At 39.7% G+C, this 18,737-nt stretch overlaps 1 protein-coding gene, 1 non-coding gene and 1 pseudogene across 6 annotated transcripts in view; 1 reads left to right on the forward strand and 2 right to left on the reverse strand.

Annotated features, from left to right (window-relative positions):
* The window catches only part of Magi2 (membrane associated guanylate kinase, WW and PDZ domain containing 2), a 1,402,993-nt gene that overhangs the window by 250,668 nt on the left and 1,133,588 nt on the right, over positions 1 to 18,737 (forward strand). The window lies entirely within an intron of this gene.
* On the reverse strand, positions 4,162 to 5,994 carry LOC110294066 (annotated as a pseudogene).
* LOC115031154 lies at positions 15,857 to 15,963 on the reverse strand. The gene has a single exon (XR_003836778.1). It is a non-coding gene; the product is annotated as a U6 spliceosomal RNA (small nuclear RNA).

Consider the following 18,737-nt stretch of genomic DNA (forward strand, 5'->3'; position numbering starts at 1 on the left):
TCTTCTTCTTCTTCTTCTTCTTCTTCTTCTTCTTTTCTTCTTCTTCTTCTTCTTCTTCTTCTTCTTCTTCTTCTTCTTCTTCTTCTTCTTTTTCTTCTTCTTCTTCTTCTTTGCAATGCTTGCAGTAATAGAATGTTGATTAATGTAAGTTTAATTAGTTTCTCTTAATCCTGACATTGACAAGAACATTGTAAGGTAAAAGAAATCTGATAATTTTTTTTACTCAATTTTGAGAATCAGAAAAAAAAGTAGTAGTAGTAGGTAGTACAGAGTCCTTCAGAGAAATTTATTAACTAAAACAAAAACTGAAATCCAGATAACTAAGAATTGAATTCCATAGGAACTAAAATTTGTATTTTTAGCCTACTCTAGCACAGTTTGAACCATTGCATGTCAGCTATATATAAAAACTTTAAGTGTATCCTGGTTTGTATGTAGATGCTATTGCGACCTTTTTTTCAGAAACATTACACAGAATGTCAGTTTTTACGAAGAAAACTCTGTGGGCAAAGAGATTTGTGAAATGGTAAGTCACACAAATCCTCGTGTAAAACGCTTATCTGCACACTGCATCTTGATGGCTCAGTGTTAGCCGGCAGACCGCCAAATTTTATGGCTATGTGTTGTCGTCTTTTAATGATTTCCTGCTCAAATTTCTTGTACATCAATTCTTTTGGGGGGAACACACATGGATAATTCATTAAATACATGTATAAAGAAGAGGAATTGAAGGAGGCACAAAAACAGGAACTGTAGGATTAAGGCACACCCCTAAAGTTCAGACAGAAAAACATTATCTGTAACACTGAGTGTCATAATGTCTGTGTTTCACACTTAATACATAAAATTCTCACAAATTTCCAAGACTGAGAAAGGCAAGTGCTGCACTTCAGGGGGAGAATAGAACTGGCTGAGGCAACTGGGGAGGAAGCCAAGTGTTACCCTTAGCTCTTACTCTTCATGGTCTCCCCACTTTCCTTCTGTTACTGACATGGTCTTCCCGTGTCATGTCTGCTTGCCCTAGACCTCTCCCAAAGCTCTCCCCGATGAATTTTAAGCATAGCCTGCTACATTTGCCTTCCTCTCCTCCCCCTGACAAAAGCAACTCTTGATCTGGATACATAACCACAGAGGGATTTTGTTTGGACTGTCTGATGAATTTTTAGAGCCCCTTCTCACAAAAGTATGTCCTTGTAGCTGTTCGAAATCTGTAACAAAGAAGGTATATTAGTCTTAGGCAAATGGCAACATCAGTGGTCTTAAAGATTATACTCTTCATGGATCATCTAGGTTTCTCACTTTTTGACAGTAAGGGTGAACACTTTATAGTATCTCCAGAAAAGTGAGAGTGATGAAGTAGCCCAAGTAGCTATCCTAAAGATGAAGAAGCCAAGTCAGGGCCTGAAATTTTAGTCTTTCCTATATAACTGTTGGATTTCTAGTGCTTCAGGTTACTGCATCCAGGTTTCATCTATCTTCCTCCTGATGTACACCAAACTTCTTACAAGGCTAACTATGTGACATGATCTATACACCAAAACATATGAAAGCATTTTGAATAGCTGAGAAGAAACAAAAGTAAACAGGGGATTTGGCTTGGTCCAAGTTTTTGAAACATCCCATTTAGTAATCATCTCCCCATACATAACATAACATTTTAGAAGTGAAATTGGCCCTGAAAGTCTTCTATTATAAAAGTTGAGGCAGTTTTAACTCAGTGAAAAGTTAGAACCCAGTAATGTGACTCTGAACCAAGGATGTTCCTGGTGCTTCAGGGCAGCACTGGAGTGTGATTAGCATTCCTGCAGCAGGTAACTACACACAGGGAAGGCTGCTCTCTGGGCTGGATTAAGGATATCAAGTCATTAGAGCTGTGGTTCTATATTCTCAAAATCAGTGTGTTTTCATTCCAGTTTGTAGAAAACTAGGTTACCAGGCTGGAAAGTTTCCTGAAAACAACATATATACCCTGGAAAAAAGAGACTTCCTGTCTCCCAGAAAATCTGGGATTAGGTCCAGAATCTTTGGATTTGTTCCTGATCCTTCCCTAGTTATAGTTCTAAATATATCAGCTTCTCGCTGGCTATCTATTTATTTGCCCAAATCTGTTAAAAATCTTCCTAAACACATTTGTTTGTGGAAACTTTACCTTCTAAACCAGAGCATACTACACCTATGTCCTGCATACATGTAATTTAAGTACAAAAATTATTTCAAAGTATTTCCTTTCATGTAATTCATTTTGTGTGTGTGTCATAAGTATAGACTGATCTCCAGATATGAATCTCAAGTCAACCATGTATCAGTGATATGACTAAGAAAACATCCAATTTCTGTTTTATGAGTCTTAATGTAAACTTGAAGCATATCGAAAGAACGTCTTTAAAAAGCCATCTTGAAAATAAACAGACTTGCAGAGATCTTTGCATTCCACAAAAGATGAACTTATAAAAAATTAGAAGGAGGTATATGATCACTTGCTAGATGTTCTTTAAATTTTTCTGTTGGTTGTTTTTCAAAATTAAAATCTAAAAATTCCATGGCCAACTCCAAATGCCGCTGCTATCTTAATATTATTACTGTTGTCAAGATAATTCTCCATCCCTGGATTTCTTAGGATGTGAGAAATACATCTAGCCTCCATCATCTGTTACACTTTGAGTGGAAGTTGTCAGTAAGTTTTATGAATTACTAAATAATGTTAAATTTTCTTTCTTTCTTTCTTTCTTTCTTTCTTTCTTTCTTTCTTTCTTTCTTTCTTTCTTTCTTTCTTCAGTTAAAAATCAGTGTTTCTTTGAGTGTACAACAGTTTCCAATTGTAAAATGTTTCTTAGGAATCATAGGCAGAAAAGAAAAGGTGGAACACATGTTTGGCATGCATCTTATAAAAGAAACAATCTGAAGAGCTGAGTGATGTGCACAGGGCTGGCGGCTCCCCAGTAACAGTGCCACTCCGGTAACCACCTTGCCTAGCCGGGGCCAGAAACAGATTACTCTAGACCTGCTCCCCAAACACAAGGAAGCCAGCTCTAGTGCAGGGTACACCGAAGAGCACCTGCCCTGTGGGCACGGCAGCAGGGCTGTTCAGTGACTGCAGCCAGCCACGACCATCCAGGATACAACACCAGTCACTTAAAGAAAATGGAGGTATCTAGAAGCAGGAGGTAGCTGGTGGGTTCTAGAGGTTGATGGCAGTGGTGGTATCCTGTATCCAAAAGCCTTGGGGAAGACTAGGCCTGAACTCTTCCTAGCATCAGCTGTGCCAGGAGGGAGCCAACACTCCCCACAGCTCAGTAGAGGAAGTTGCCATAGGTAACTCCCAGTCTAGTAGCTCCAGGCCTGAACCTCCAGAGCTGTGTCCCAGTGAACTGCATTACTGACTTATGTAAAAAAGTAAATCTACTTAAAAAAAAAAAAAAAAGACCGCGTGTCAGTGGTGGGGAAATGACCGGTGACCGCTCCTGGTGCTAAGTTGCAGGGAAGCAAGTTTCCAGGCCTTGCCATCAGGGTGGGGCACAGAGGGGCCAGGAGCACAGCTAGTCTGGCCTCCCTCCTGAGAGCAGTCAATGTCTGAACCCACAGTCTTTGCTCCTGAAGGCCCAATACCCAGGACCTACATGTCCCCTTCAGTCTTAGGACAGGAGGAGCTGTCCCACGTGTGAGCTTCCTCCGTCTTGTTCCTCAGCTTTAGAAAGGGACTAGAATCCAGGGCCCAGAGAAGCCTATGATGCCCCGAGGCTGGGGACTGTTATAAACCCTTCTGACTCAGAGCACAAAGCTGGAAGGTCCCTGGGTTCAGGTGTTCCACCAGTGCCGTCAACTGATTTTGATTTGATTTGAAAAGCTTCAAAGAAAACGACTGAATCAGCACAGTTTCATACAAGGTCCACCTGGAGCTATCAGCCATTCTCCTGCCCCAGATCCAGGCCCAAGTTCCTCAGCCTGCAGGTTACCAGCCCAGACCTCTATATCATCATAACCGCATGGAGCCAGGTCAGGCCTATGGGCAGAGGACACCTCCATCTCGGAAACCCAGCAGAGCCCACCACATTCTTATGGTTGCTTAAGCCATCTAGAAATTACCAAGAACTAGTGAGACCAGACCATAAAAAAAATAATAATTTCAGGGGCTTTGGGACCATGGTGACCCTGGGGTAGGTTTCACATCAGTTGGCAGCCCCTTGGTAGTCCTTGGGTGCCCCTTCTGGTGGAAAAGGTCCTGTTCGCCGAATTCTGCCTCCTCTTCTTGCTCTTCCCCATTGTGGCACCGAGGAATAACAGCTTCTCAGCCTGCATGGCCACCTTTTGACCATCTGCACTGACCAGGACATTGCAGAAGCACTCCCTGATTCCCAGCTGCTCCGGCTCTTCCACACAATGGTTGATGGGGACTGTGAGTAACCCCTGCGCCAGCTGCCCACACCATGACCATCTGACTGCCCTGCAGGACATACTTGGGTGTGAACTTCTTGTAGGCGATGTTCTCACCCTCCAGAACCTGTCTCTTGATCCTCTAGTTCCCCAAACACTGGTCCTTGTCTGAGGAGTTTTTAGGGTGCACAAACCTGCCCTCCAGGTCCAACTCGACACTGGTTCACAACACCGGTTCCCATAGACTGCTATGCTCTCTCCAGGTGGGAGCCACTGCTCAAGCTGGAGGCATTGCTGTGTGAAGCTGGGGTGTCCTCAGTCTCCAGTTGTCAGTGCTTGCTCCGGCCCCGCCCCACAGACATGTCAGTCCTGCTAGCTGCGGCTGCTGCTGCTGCTGCTCAAGGTGGCTCGAGAGATGGTGGCCCGTGGTGAAGGGCTGGGGGCCAGCTTAAGCCTCTTCTCCTCATCCTCCGGCAGGTTGCAGTGGGCACTTATCTCCATGTCCAGGGCCAGCTTGATATCCAGCAGCTCTTGGTACTCCGCCAGCTGCTGCAGCATGGCGTCACGCACCTCCGTCATCTCCTGCCCCCTAGCATCCAGCATCTTGTGGAACTTGTCATGCTTCCCAGCCAAGGCCTCCTCCAGCTCTCAGATGTGGTCCTCTGTAGCACTGGCCTGCTTTTGGAGGCCTGAGAGCTGGTAGCTGAGGGACTCCACATGCATGCTGGCCTCCATGGGCTGCACTGGCCACCTTGTCACTCTGGTCAGAGCTCAGGTTGGCATTGTGCAGCTTGGCCTGGGAGGTTTGCTTCAGCTCCAGCTGGTACAGACACACTTACTCATCGCATTGGCTATGCAGGTCCTCCAGGGCCTGAGCCATCTTGAAGTCATATTCCTGTTGCCGGCTGCCATGCACTTCCATCAAGCGCCGCTCATGCCTCCATCGGCTTTAGCACCTCCTCTTCAAACACACTCTTGCTGAAAGCCAGCTTCCCCTGTGGGCTCTGGCAGTGGTTCTCCAGCTCCACGCGCATCAGCTTCTCCTTCTCCAACTGCTTCTTGGCCCCAGAGTGACCATCCTCTGCCTTGGCCAGCTGCTCTCGAAGCTCTGCCACTTCTGTCTCCAGACCATGTTTGTCACCGATGGCTGCGGCCAACTCCGCCTCACTAAGGTGGAACAAGGATTCCAGGTCCTTCCCTCGGCTCTGGATCACCCACCGTGAGCTCACCTTCCCACTTCTTGGCATTCTTCCTGGCCTCCTCTAGCTCGGCCTGCACCTTTCCAATTTCAGTCTGTAGCTGGGCACATTCACGGGCTTTCTCATCCAGTACCCGCCAGGCATCAGCCAGCTCCAGCTTATACAGGGTCTTGATGCCACTCACCTAGCGTGTGGTCACCTCCTCCTCCTTGAAGATCCAGAGCAGCGGGCTTGAGCGCACAGACACTGTCGATATGTATGCCAGCCGGTCGTCTAGTGAAGCTCGCGCAGCTCCTCCTCCTGCAGCCCAGACAGGCAAGCGTTTGACCATGGTGGTGTGGTGGTCCCCTGCACAGGGCGGCAGTGATGCCTTGGCGGAGGTGGCAGCACGAGATCCTCTCTGTTGCTGGTGCGGCCTCCTCATTCAATCCTCGGGCGCTGCCACCCCTTAAATTTTCTTAATTGTGTTATGTTTTTGAATAATTAATTATTTAGGAATTTGAAATTTTAAGAGTTTGTACTATAAGACATAAGACCTCCAACCACTGCTTAAGCTCCTGACTATTTCCCAGTAAAGTTCCTGGAATTTAGTAGACCACGTGTCTTTCCTTCAGGCATTTCATTGGTGGCATCATCATGATCTAGGCCCTTGTCATACTGCCAAGATGGCCAGATAATGATCAATACAATGGAAACAAATGTGGTTATTGAAAAGTGCATCCTTTATAATCACACACTGTGCTACATAAAAGTTACTAGAGCTCATGGCAGTAGACAGTCCATCAATGGCACGGGCTAGAGAAGTTGTGCAAGTGACAGAGTCACACTAGCAAGTCATTCATGATCTTAGTATCCTTATAGTTTGGTCTACAAGAGACCAGTGTAGTTAACTTGACTTAAACACTTGCAAGGCACAGCAGGAGACTATGGTTGGTATAAGGACTAAACATGATGGGTTTTTCTGAGCAGAAAGTGCAATTCTATGCTTGCTGGTAACTGAGTGATTAAGCATCTGTCTTTTCTGAGAAATTACTTTAGCCCACTTCCCTCAGCTTACAGTCTTTAGAGTCTCATCACACTGACTTCTTATTTCAGGAATAGTCAAGATCTATGTTAATACCACACTCACTTAATTGGTGGGTCAGTCAAAAGTCACTTCCCAGGCAAGCAGTGAAAACCTCTAGAGATAGTGGGGAAGCTGGCCTCATGAGTGGTGGGTGCCTGCTGGATCTGGACGAGGGAAGAAAAGCTGCTAGCAAAAGGAGAAATGAGTGTCTGACATAGACTTTTGGTATTTAAAAAAAGAGCAAAATTTGGGACATGCAATCTATAATTTAATTATAGAAAAAAATTAAGGATTAGGATGCAGAAATCTCTGCAGATATAAAACAACAGGCAGCAGCTGTGTGAGAACAGAAACATGGGGACACTAGTGCTTGGCTTTGTGTTGAAGAATAGTCAACGTTTTAATGATTTCTTTCAGTATAAGTGATATAGTGTGCTAAGCAGATGGCAGAACAGAGGCAAAAGAACACAATTAACAACAGTATAGTGGCCAAAATGACAAGTGGAAGAATTTAAATATTGATAAGTATAAGGCACATGTTGTAAGTTAAAATAATTTGTGTGTATATTATACTGTTACATATTATTAAATGAAAAGGACAATATTTTTAACTCCTTCAGTTTCATTTTATTATTTACATGTAAATGCTATATACAACTTTTTAATCTTAAAACAACTTCTTAGTATCATATTTGTGCTAACCAAGGACGAAAGATGTATTTATTTAATACACTTTTTGAAGAAAGAGTTTAATAGGAGAAATTTCCAGATAGGAAAGAGAATTGAATACATGGAACACAGAGCTACAGCACTAGAGATCTGAGTATGATCATTAGCTGTTTAATAAAAGGACAAACGGACCCTCCATTTCTGGGCTTAGAAGAGAAAGGAACAGAGAAAGTAGACTATTTTTACTGGACTTTGTGTTGCTGAATGAAGCACTTTAATCTTTTATAATAAACAAGAAAATGAATTGATTGCTTTAATTAGAAAATCACACAAGCATCGTGTTTACTCTATACAGTCTTGTATTTTTCTATCATATACCTTTTAAAGCTTTCTCTTAATATCGTCAAATAACTGTGAAAAGGAGTCAGTGCGCCCTGTGTTGTGTGCCATAGCAGTTAGCTGTCATTCAAATATCACTGAGTGAAAGGCACATCACATATATCCAGGTGTTTGCAGTGCTGTTTCTGTGTGTCAACATAGCGCTCATTGCTCCACACAAGTTAAGAACACCTGCTTAACTGCACAAGCAGTACATGGAACATCTAGTTACATTGTCGTGTTCAAAATTTATTATAATATGTTAACATAATTCATGTGTTTTGATTATATGACAATCATTCTGAGTGAGCCAACCCATAGTAAAACAAAGATGACTATTTCACATTTTCCTGGCCCATTATTTTTGATTCCTTGGTGACCACATCTTAACTTGTGTCTACTAAGGCAATGATAGTAAATCTGATTGCCAATTGCTAATATTATGTTTTCAGGAAAAGTAATAATTGAATCATAAAATGATTAGTAAGGGACAAAAGAGGTTATAGGTCCAATGGCCTTCTAGTATTTGATTTAATTATTGTTAATGTCAAAAGGTTCTCTTGAATGAACTTTCGACACATTTGCTTAAACTACACCTTCATCTTGGTTTGTGGCATGAACTGAGTTCAGAATGGCATTTCTCATCAGTACCTCACTTAAAGTAACTCATTTGTTCCCATTAATCCTCAAAACCATCACCACAGTAAATAGTCACCAATAGCATGGTGATATTATTTTTCCTCAAACTGAAAATTTAAGAGAAATATTATCCCTTTATATATTCTACTTCCTAGCATATCTTATTCAATCAGCAAAATGCCAGAATCTAGATATCTCATTTAAATTCTACAGTTTTTCTTTATTATAAAATATTAAGTGGATTGCAGACAACCTTTAAACATGGTAGTATATGGGTGCAGCCACTGGGGTAGAAGTTCCAGGTCAAACTTAATCAAGATACAGATGTAGTCTATTCTCATTGGAACTAGCTCTTCATCTTTTCAATATCCTACATGTACATTGAAGTGTACCACTCACACCAAGCTGAAACATTTTTTGCATTTATTGTTGCTTTTGAAAATAATAACTATATAACCTGATTTGTTCTCACAACTTTGTAAAAGAGGGGTGGGGGGGGGGTCCATGGTAGAAGACGAGGCTCTGCGTATGCCTCTGTTGGTCAGCCTTTAGCAGCAGGGAAGGATCCAGTAGCATTTTAGTGTTTCTTATAATTGCTGAATGAAAAAGTAAAACCATAATGTCCCAGAAAAAAAGTTTAGCACTTTTTTAAATGCAATGTTTTTCTTTTATTTTTTTTTCAGTAACAAATATGTGATAGATCCATTTGAAACCTATGTTGACAGCCAGAGAAGAACAAATGACTCATTTGTGGGAGGTCACCTCAACTTTCCAACCATCTGAACATCACTTAAGAAATGACCTTTACCAAGATGAGTGTGCTAAGTAGAGCACTTGGTCCTAAAAGAAAAAATACAGTTTGGCTTGATCAATTAAGGAGGGAGGCTTATTTCTGATGGCTTGTCAGAGCCCTTTTCCCAATTCCTCCCTACGAAGACTACAGGGAACAGAGATAGAGACAGAGAGACAGAGAGACAGAGAAACAGAGACAGAGAGAGAAAGAGAGATGGAGAGAGAGACAGAGAGAGACAGACAGAGAGAGATGGACGCAGGGAGACACGGACAGAGGGAGGGAGAGAGGGAGACAGATGGGAGGGAGGGAGACAGACAGGAGACAGGGAGACAGACAGGAGGGAGGGAGACAGACTGGAGACAGGGAGACAGACTGGAGACAAGGAGACAGGGAGGGAGGGAGGAAGAAAAGGAAAGAAGAGAAAAGAAAGCAAATTATATCTTCAGAATAAGGATACAGTTCCATTTTACTGAAGTGCAAACCCTAAGACATTTGTATATTAGAAAATATAGTCTATAAACAAATGATAAACCTCTAATATAACAACATATCTAAGTGCAACTGTATAATTTTTTTCCATGAAAAAAAAAATGTGGCAGCTGTTTTTTAAAAGCAGGATGAGGGTAGGGACCTCAAAGAGGATGACACAAAAGCTCTGTGTTCTTCTTAACATTGCAGACTGTCTTTACATGTTATTTAATGCCACCCTGAGTAACAAAACAATAATAATAATAATTCTAAAGACAAACCATCTTTCCTTTCCCATTCATCTTTCCTTTATATACTGTCAGCTTTAATTGCATACATAGGAACAATTGACACATATGTAGAATCACTACAATTACAGCTTGGAATGTGGTGTATGTATCCTCTATGAATTTTATTCTTTTCAGAACAATGGAGTTTTATACACATGCATCTTCCAGCAGTTCTTCATGCACATTCGGCTTCCAACAGTCTTTATCTTTGCTTTGCTACAGTGACTGAAATCCAAAGGGACAAACAGCTCTGATTTCATTCTTCCTTTCCTTATAAAAAGCAAAAGTGACTGGCGGCTACTGAAGGGAGCTTGTGTGACCGACAAAGTCGATGAGAAGGTTCCTGGGATGGCCAGGTTCCCTTGGATGTCATTCTTTCTTCTTTTAAACACATTTGTTTCATATAGAAAATATAACTTGTCTGGACCATGCACATTCCTACTTACTCTGGCATAGTGATAGTAGTAAGTTATCTATACTTATACTATACCTATACTGTAATGTACTATATACTATATACCATGTACCACACACTATACACTATATACTATACACTATACTATATGCAATACACTATTATATATATACTATATACTATATACTATATACTATATACTATATACTATATACTATATACTATATACTATATACTATATACTATATACTATATACTATANTATACTATATACTATATACTATATACTATATACTATATACTATATACTATATACTATATACTATATACTATATACTATATACTATATACTATATAACTATTCTATATTATACTTGCTCCTGCTAAACTCCTGCACTCCTTGGGATTACTAAAGTTGTGTTTCATGAGGCATCACTATATGTCAGTGGGGTAGCACAAGAGAGCTTATGCATACCCACGTGAGACTTTTCTTCTCATCTTATGCCCATGGTGCATTGCCCCACATCATTTAAAATTACAAACCACAAATTCAAAAATACAATTAATAACTCAAGGTGTTTTTACCAGAACATTTAAATAAAGCCTTCCTGGGACTGAGTCTCTAGGGAAATGCATGCATTGGAAGTCCGCCCACATCCTGCCATAATCACCTGCCATAGGTTGTGTTTTACAAGGAAACCCTACCTTAGAGGTGTTTCCACTTTCCCTCCTACTCTGTATGAGGGCAGAGGTAGATTTTTTTCTATCTCACCTTTGTAAGCATTCTCCAATACCTGGAAATGTACAAGCACAATAATCCTTACAAGGTCACTCTCAGGGAGAAAAAAAGTAAGTGAATGAAAAATTTAAAACAATTAACCACAGATTAAAATTAATCGATACAGTCAAGCTTTGATATAAACATAGAATCTGTAGTTTGAGGCCACTGCTTACTGTTGCTTTTAATTGAAACAACTACTTAGAAAGTGATGAGCTTTGTTGTTTGTAGAAAACACCAATACTTTGTGAACATTTTAGTACTAGGGCTTAAAGACATCCAATGTGTGCTGCATTGATGCTGTCCCTATTAAAACTTGTTTATGTTCCAGAGACTTTGAATTAAAATCCTTAATAAAAGGTGAGACAACAATTCTGTGTAGTTCAATATTTGTGTCATCCTGTTTCAGTCCATATTATGGAATCTGTTGGCATCTTTGTCTGTAAGCAGGGGACACTAAACACCTGATTTATTGCAGAACAGATGGGCACACTATTAGCAGCAGGAGACAAAGTATAACACATTTTTACAACCTTCTAAAAGAAAAGACAGGACAGGACATTACAGCTTAGGAACCAAGAACAGTGCTTCTTTGTCCAACTTGAAAATACATAAGATTTGTGGAGGCCATAAATGGATAGACTGTTAATGCAATGAATGGCACAGTCTGGAAGAATGGTTAAATATCATACCACATTTCCTGGACAAGGAATGGACAGCAAATTCATTTTAATTAATTTCTTACTGAATATATAGTAAGACTTAATTGTCAGGGGAGTGGTCATGATTAAATGGGACACTGTGGAAAGGGCACTTGTGGCTGCTTCTCCTGATAAGCAGTAAGGATGCTAAGGATAGTGTTGGCAGAGAGGAGGCATCTACAGAAAATGGAATAGCCCTTCTTCAGGACCAGCTGATGAGTCACTTCATTGAGTCACATAACTATTGGAGTTAATATTGCAAATAACCTGCTCTTTAAAATTGCCTAAAATGTTGACTGTATTACACTATGCTGTTAATTTGAAAATATGGGTCATGTTCCATAGCAAAAATATCATCACCACAAGTAAAGGTTTGGCACATGCAATTCAGGCATGTTTTAGACATACCTTCAAATTCAAAGCACAATCATGTATTCTTGTGATGCATTGGTATTTACTGAAACACAATGATTGTTTCAATAAGGACTGGGACTTCTAGCATGGTGGCTCTGTTCCTGTCTCTTTCTAGTCACCATTCTAGACCACACACACACACACACACACACACACACACACACATTCAACTGATGTTTATCGAGCATTTCTTTGTTGTGAACATTCAAAATTCATACAGGAATCATCCCTTCAAAAGTATTAAGATATCTAGAAATAGGCTTAATAAGTCTACTATACTAATTACCTCAAAGTATTAAATAAAGATAGTACATACAAACATGCACTCAGAAAACAATTTATAAGAAGACATAATTTATTTGTGTAGAAATTACGTTAATATGCTTTAGGAAAACTAGTTGTGTTCAAATCAATTCTGTGAGCTAAATAAAGCATCTCAGTAAGTTAATTTTAAATGAGTAATTTCTTACATTAATATATGGCTAGTTGAAATATAATGTAAAATTAAAATTCATAATGGCCTACATATCCACACAGTTAGTGAGAGATACAATTGGCAGATTGAACTAGTTGGACTTCAGGTTGACAACAGTGGGTAGCTGTCATATGACATGCTGTCCTAGAGACTCTAGCTTCTTATAATATGCCTATCATCTACTGGGGCTCTTCTATAAAATGGAGATTTCTGCTTTAGTAGATGTAGAACGGGGCCTGAAATCCCATTGCTTTAATAAGCTCGCAGACAACGTCAGTAATGTCAATTAAATGTTCTTCCTTGAGTAGCAAGGGTTAGAGGATGGAAAACACAAGCAGAAAAAAAGCTAAATTGAAACCTTATTACCAGACTAATAACAGAAAGCTAAATTTTAGTTGCATTTTGCAGAGAATGAAGACCTTTCAGAAAGGTTTCTAAAAAATCCTGGACTTTACTAAAACTAATTAATGTTCAAGATGGATGCTTTAAAACTGGACTGAATAGCATTTCTAAAACTATGATAGACATCTACATTCCTAGTCAGTTCTTGAGGTAAGAACTAGTGAACCTGTTTCCTTAACAACTTAGTTTAACATTTTTGAACCACAGTACCTCACAGCACAATAGTTGTCCATGCTCGCTGAGGTTTACCAAGGAGTGGTTCTTCAGGAGAATATGCCGCAATTCATTTCTTATAGGTGACAGATACGTAGACATGACAGATGTTACTGCCATATCCGGGGATCCATCCCATGATCAGCCTCTACACGCTGACACCATTGCATACACTAGCAAGATTTTGCTGAAAGGACCCAGATATAGCTGTCTCTTGTGAGACTATGCCAGGGCCTAGCAAACACAGAAGTGGATGTCCACAGTCAGCTATTGGATGGATCACAGGGCCCCCAATGGAGGAGCTAGAGAAAGTAACCAAGGAGCTAAAGGGAACTGCAATCCTATAGGAGGAACAACAATATGAACTAACCAGTACCCCCCGCCCCCCGGAGCTTGTGTCTCTAGCTGCATATGTATCAGAAGATGGCCTAGTCGGCCATCAGTGGAAAGAGAGGCCCATTGGTCATGTAAACTTTATATGCCTCAGTACAGGGGAACGCCAGGGCCAAGAAGTGGGAGTGGGTAGGGGAGCAGGTGGGAGACTTTTGGGATAGCATTGGAAATGTAAATGAAATAAATACCTAATAAAAAATAAAATAAAATAAAAATATTTTAATTAATGATTTAAATCTGAAAAACTAACAGTCTATTATAGTAATGATAAAATGGGGTTTCTCTTTCTTTTAATTTTTATAAATGCAAGGATGGTTTAATATTTAAGATCTTATCTCTTCCCACTTTTCCCATCATGATATGATGTACTACCAGAATCCTGGCCTGCACCCTTAAGTTCTGCATACCGAGTCAATCATGAAGACAGAGAGGGCTGTATGTGTTTCCCTTCTTTTGGTTTTGCTGGTGTGAGATTATTTTCTGTGTTTTCACATGTGTAGGTTTTCTTAAGTTGGAGCTTTCTTTCTACTGGCTGGATTTGTAGATATATATTCTATGAATTTGACTTTACCATGTAATACCTTATTTTTTCCATCTATAATAATTGAAGGTTTTCTATGTATTATAGTTTGGGCTGTATCTGTATCAATTGACATTAAAAGGTACTAAATAATCTTATACCAGGAAAATCAAAAGATAGGAAATACACACACACACACACACACACACACACCACCACCACCACCACCACCACCACCACCACCACCACCATCACCACCACATTCATCATCATCAAAACAACAACATAACAGCAATTGACACTCATCGGTACTTTTTATTTCTCAGTGTCAGTGGACTCAGATAGATACCATACACTCTCTTAGAGTCTGCAGGACATCTGTACTGGTTGTTCTGACTCTTAGAGTCTCAGCTGAGAAGCAGGGTGTAGTCCTTATAGGTCTACCTTTATGTCCTTCATCTTTTTCTCCTAGCTGCTTTAATGGTCCTTCTTGGTTCTGTATATTCATTATGTGATAAGGAGACTTTCTTTCCTGTTCCAATCTCTGCTATTCTGTAAGCTTCATATACCTTGATAGCTATCTCTTTCTTTAGGTTAGAATAGTTTCCTTCCGTGTTTTTGTTGTAAATGTTTTCTGGGCCTTTGAGCAGTGATTATTCTTCTTCCTATTATTCTTAGACTTGATCTTTTAATAGTGTCCCAGATTTCCTGGATGTTTTGTGTCAGCAGTTTTCAGATTTAACATTTTCTTTGACCAGTGTGTCTATTTCTTATAGCAAATATTCTTCAGTGCCTGAGATTCTTTCATCTTTTGTATTCCATTGGTGACACTTGCATCTATAATTCTCGTTCATATCTCTAGATATTCTGTTTCCAGAATTCCCTTAGTTTGTCTTGTCGTTATTACTACGATTTCTATTTTCAGGTCTTAAACATTTATAGTCATTTCTTTCAACTGTTTGTTTTTCTAAATTTCTCTGAAAGCTTTATTCATTTCCTTCAAGATTTTGTTTTTCCTTTCCTTTTTGGGGCTTTTAAAAATTGTTTTGTTGTTGTTTTTGTGGAGGTTGCTTTTGTTGCTTTACTTTCTTTGTTTTTGTTTGGGATTTTTTTTGTTTTTTATTTTGGTTTTTGTTGTTGATGTTGTTTGTTTGGGGTTTTGTTTGTTTGTTTGCTTGAGACAGGGTTTCTCTGTGTAGCCCTTGCAGAGCTGGAACTCTCTCTGTAGAGCAGACCGGCCTTGAACTCCCAGAGAACAGCCTGCTTTTCCCTCCTGAGGGATGGAATTAAAAGCCTGTGCCATCATGCCTGGCCTTTCTTTGATTTTTTTTTAACAGGTTTATTCATTTGTTCTTTAAGAATTTTATCAGCTTCACAGAGTTGATTTTAAGGTCTTCTTCTGTTCCAGGGGTTCTGGAGTACTGAAGACTGCTATGGTTGGATTTCTGGGCTCTGTTGGTGATATATTGTCCTCGCTATTGTTGTTTTGTTCTTCACTGGCATCTGGACATCTTAGTATGTGGTCATTATTGGTCTAGGTGTCCATTTCTGGGTAAGACTTTGTTGGGTGGGTATTTTATTCCCTGTTTTCCGTTTCCTCTCTAGTCTTCTGGCCTGTGTAGCCTGTGGTTGAGTAGGGGGCTCTCCACCTGAGTTGGGAACTTCTGGTGACAACAATAGATGGAACTTCACAAATTTTCATTTTATCCTTGTACAGGGGCTATGCTAACCTTCTTGGCACCATTCCAATCTTCTTATATGTGCTGCTGAAGTGGGCTCTGCAGAGAATTTTCTAAGACATGATATTCACGACCAAAAGAGATTAAATCGCATTGATTTCGATGTGGCCTTTCTACAGAATGGCATACTTTCAAGACTTCCAGCTCATGCATGCAAAGTGTCTTCAGGTGCATACTGATTTCTAAGCAAGCAGATCTCACAGGGAACTCAGCCCTGATCATTTTAATTTCACCAGCAATGAGCACACAGCAGTATTCCCTGCTCTTTGCTCCCTTTAAGAGGTTCTGTTAACATGATTCTATCTTGTTTAGCAAGAATTCAGAAAAGCAGCCTAGATTGTCTTTGAGGTCTTGACCCTTGAACGTGATTCCATGGGATAGAGTTTTCTGAATAATTTTCCATTATCATGTCTACCATATATAATATTCATATTTTCTCACAGGAAGACTATTGTTTCTGGAAACCTCAATGAATTGGATTAATGGAGAATGACTCATTTATCAATTATTTGATTCCTTTAGAAAACATCATTGGGTACTAGCTATATAATAGTCTGTTGTTAGCTAAAAATATCTTTGATCTGGTACCCAACTCTATTGTAAAGGAAGGTGGTGCTGGCAGCAGTGGCCTCCCGTGTTTCAGGCATCCCTTGCTGCCATCATAATCTCCTGTTGAAAGCACAGCTACATGTTTATATCCTTCTCTTCAATATGTTGGAATTTTTTTAAATAAATACTTTTACAACTAATCTTGTCTCATAGTTATTCTCAAATGGGAATATGAATGGAAGCCAGTGGACTTTGTTGGAATCCAAAAAGCCGTCTCCTTCTGGAAATGTTAGAATCTTTTGATTTCATCATTCCTCCACAGAATTAATTTCTAAGATTCTCTACTCAGAAAAGCAGAGAGACAGTAAGACTTTTTCTAATTACTCATCAGCAAATCTGGGCCCAAACTCGAATTCAGCAACATCTGCATGGCTGGACAATCCAAGATCATTCTCCTCTAAGGAGCTGCCAGGCCTTTAAATATTGTCTCTTCATCATGGCTATATTCTTTCTTGATAGATTCTATTAACTTTATTACCATATTTTTTTACTTTTGAAACATGATATGTATCTGGGATAAGATATTTTGAATTTTCACTTGGGTCTCCAACATATATCAGATCAAGTTTCACTTCTGTTGAAGGATAAAGCAAAAAACACAACGACAAAAGAAAGAAATAACAAAGGCCACCTGATCTGTCACCTCAACTGTAGCAAAAGTATCTTAACAAAAGTGTAATCAACATGTGGTTAATGCTAACTTCAGTTTGTGAAAGACTGAAAATAAAGCATCTTTTGTTTTATGACTATTAGAATAAACTCGTGTGAAACAAATAAGTTGTGTTATTTGTCTCTTAGAGGTCATTTCACCAAAAGCCAGAGTTATTTTGTATGTTTTTATGCTTACTCTCAGTGACAGTAGATAGCTGTGTAGTTAGCCTAATGAAAAATCTAAGTCAACGTTTTAGATACTTTTAAATTTTAAATTAAGTGAAAAAATATTCACTCCATAAATCCCACAGGGTATAATGTGATGCTTTCATCCTATGTATATATTGAAAATATTTATATCAAGCTAACTAGCATTTCTATCACCTCAGGTAAGCTTTTCCAATCTGAAACTAAATATATTCTTTTGCCAGTTTTGGAATGCACAGTTCATTGTTATTAACTGTGGTTGCCTCCTGGGTAATAGAGGTTGTGGACTTATCCCTGCTTACTGAAACCTGGTGCTCTTTAGCTTGTGTCTTGCTGTTCCCCCTTCTCTCACCTCCTATCTCTGGTACACACTGTCCCCCCTCTCTCTCTCCTTGGGGTGCTTGCCTTCTTTATATTCTACAACTAAGTGTTCTGTTGCACCTGGCTTACTTAACATAAGATTCTGTGCTTCAAGGTTGGTTACAAACCACAAAATTCCCTTCTTTTAAAGGTATAGGTAGTGCTAGAGTGTCTTTACATGCCAACTTATGTATTAACTCATCCTTTGGCAACCACAGGAATTTCTTCTATCTTACCTGTACCTTGAATAGTGCTACAGAAATCAGGCAGGTAAAATATTTTAGTTTTTCTGCTTGTTTACTTATGTTTGTTTGTTTGTTTTTAGAAATAATGTGAGACTCCTTTGAAAGCATTGTTAAGAAAATTAAAATGCTACTGCAGAGTGGGAAAAATGTTCTAAAAATATATGCTTTGAAAATAAGCTTAGTCACTGGGAAGAGAGGCCCCTTGGTATTGCAAACTTTATAAGCCCCAATACAGGGGAATGCCCGGGCCAAGAAGCGGGAGTGGGTGGGTAAGGGAGCAGGGCGGAGGGAGGGTATAGGGAACTTTCGGGATGGCATTTGAAATGTATATAAAGAAAATATCTAATAAAAAAAAGAAAATAAGCTTAGAATCACAATTTTTAAAATGTGGAGGGCTGGAAGTATGGCTCAGTGGCAGAGTGCTTGGCTAGCATGCAAAAGGTCCCAGGTTCAATCCCTAAAACCATAAAAAGTGCCAAGAAATGTGTATACATTGTTTGACAAGAACACACAAAGAAATTTGTCATCCTTCTCTCTCTCTCTCTCTCTCTCTCTCTCTCTCTCTCTCTCTCTCTCTCTGTGTGTGTGTGTGTGTGTGTGTGTGTGTGTGTGTGTGTGTGTAATGTAAGCCTTTTGGACTTTGTGACTATTATTGTTACATGATAGTACCAGTCATGGTATACCTGTTCACTAGAATGCTGAGTTTCATTGAATAAATTATACCTCAGTAACACACAATGAA

This window comes from Mus caroli, chromosome 5 (genome assembly GCF_900094665.2).
Source record: "Mus caroli chromosome 5, CAROLI_EIJ_v1.1, whole genome shotgun sequence".
Lineage (NCBI taxonomy): Eukaryota > Metazoa > Chordata > Mammalia > Rodentia > Muridae > Mus > Mus caroli.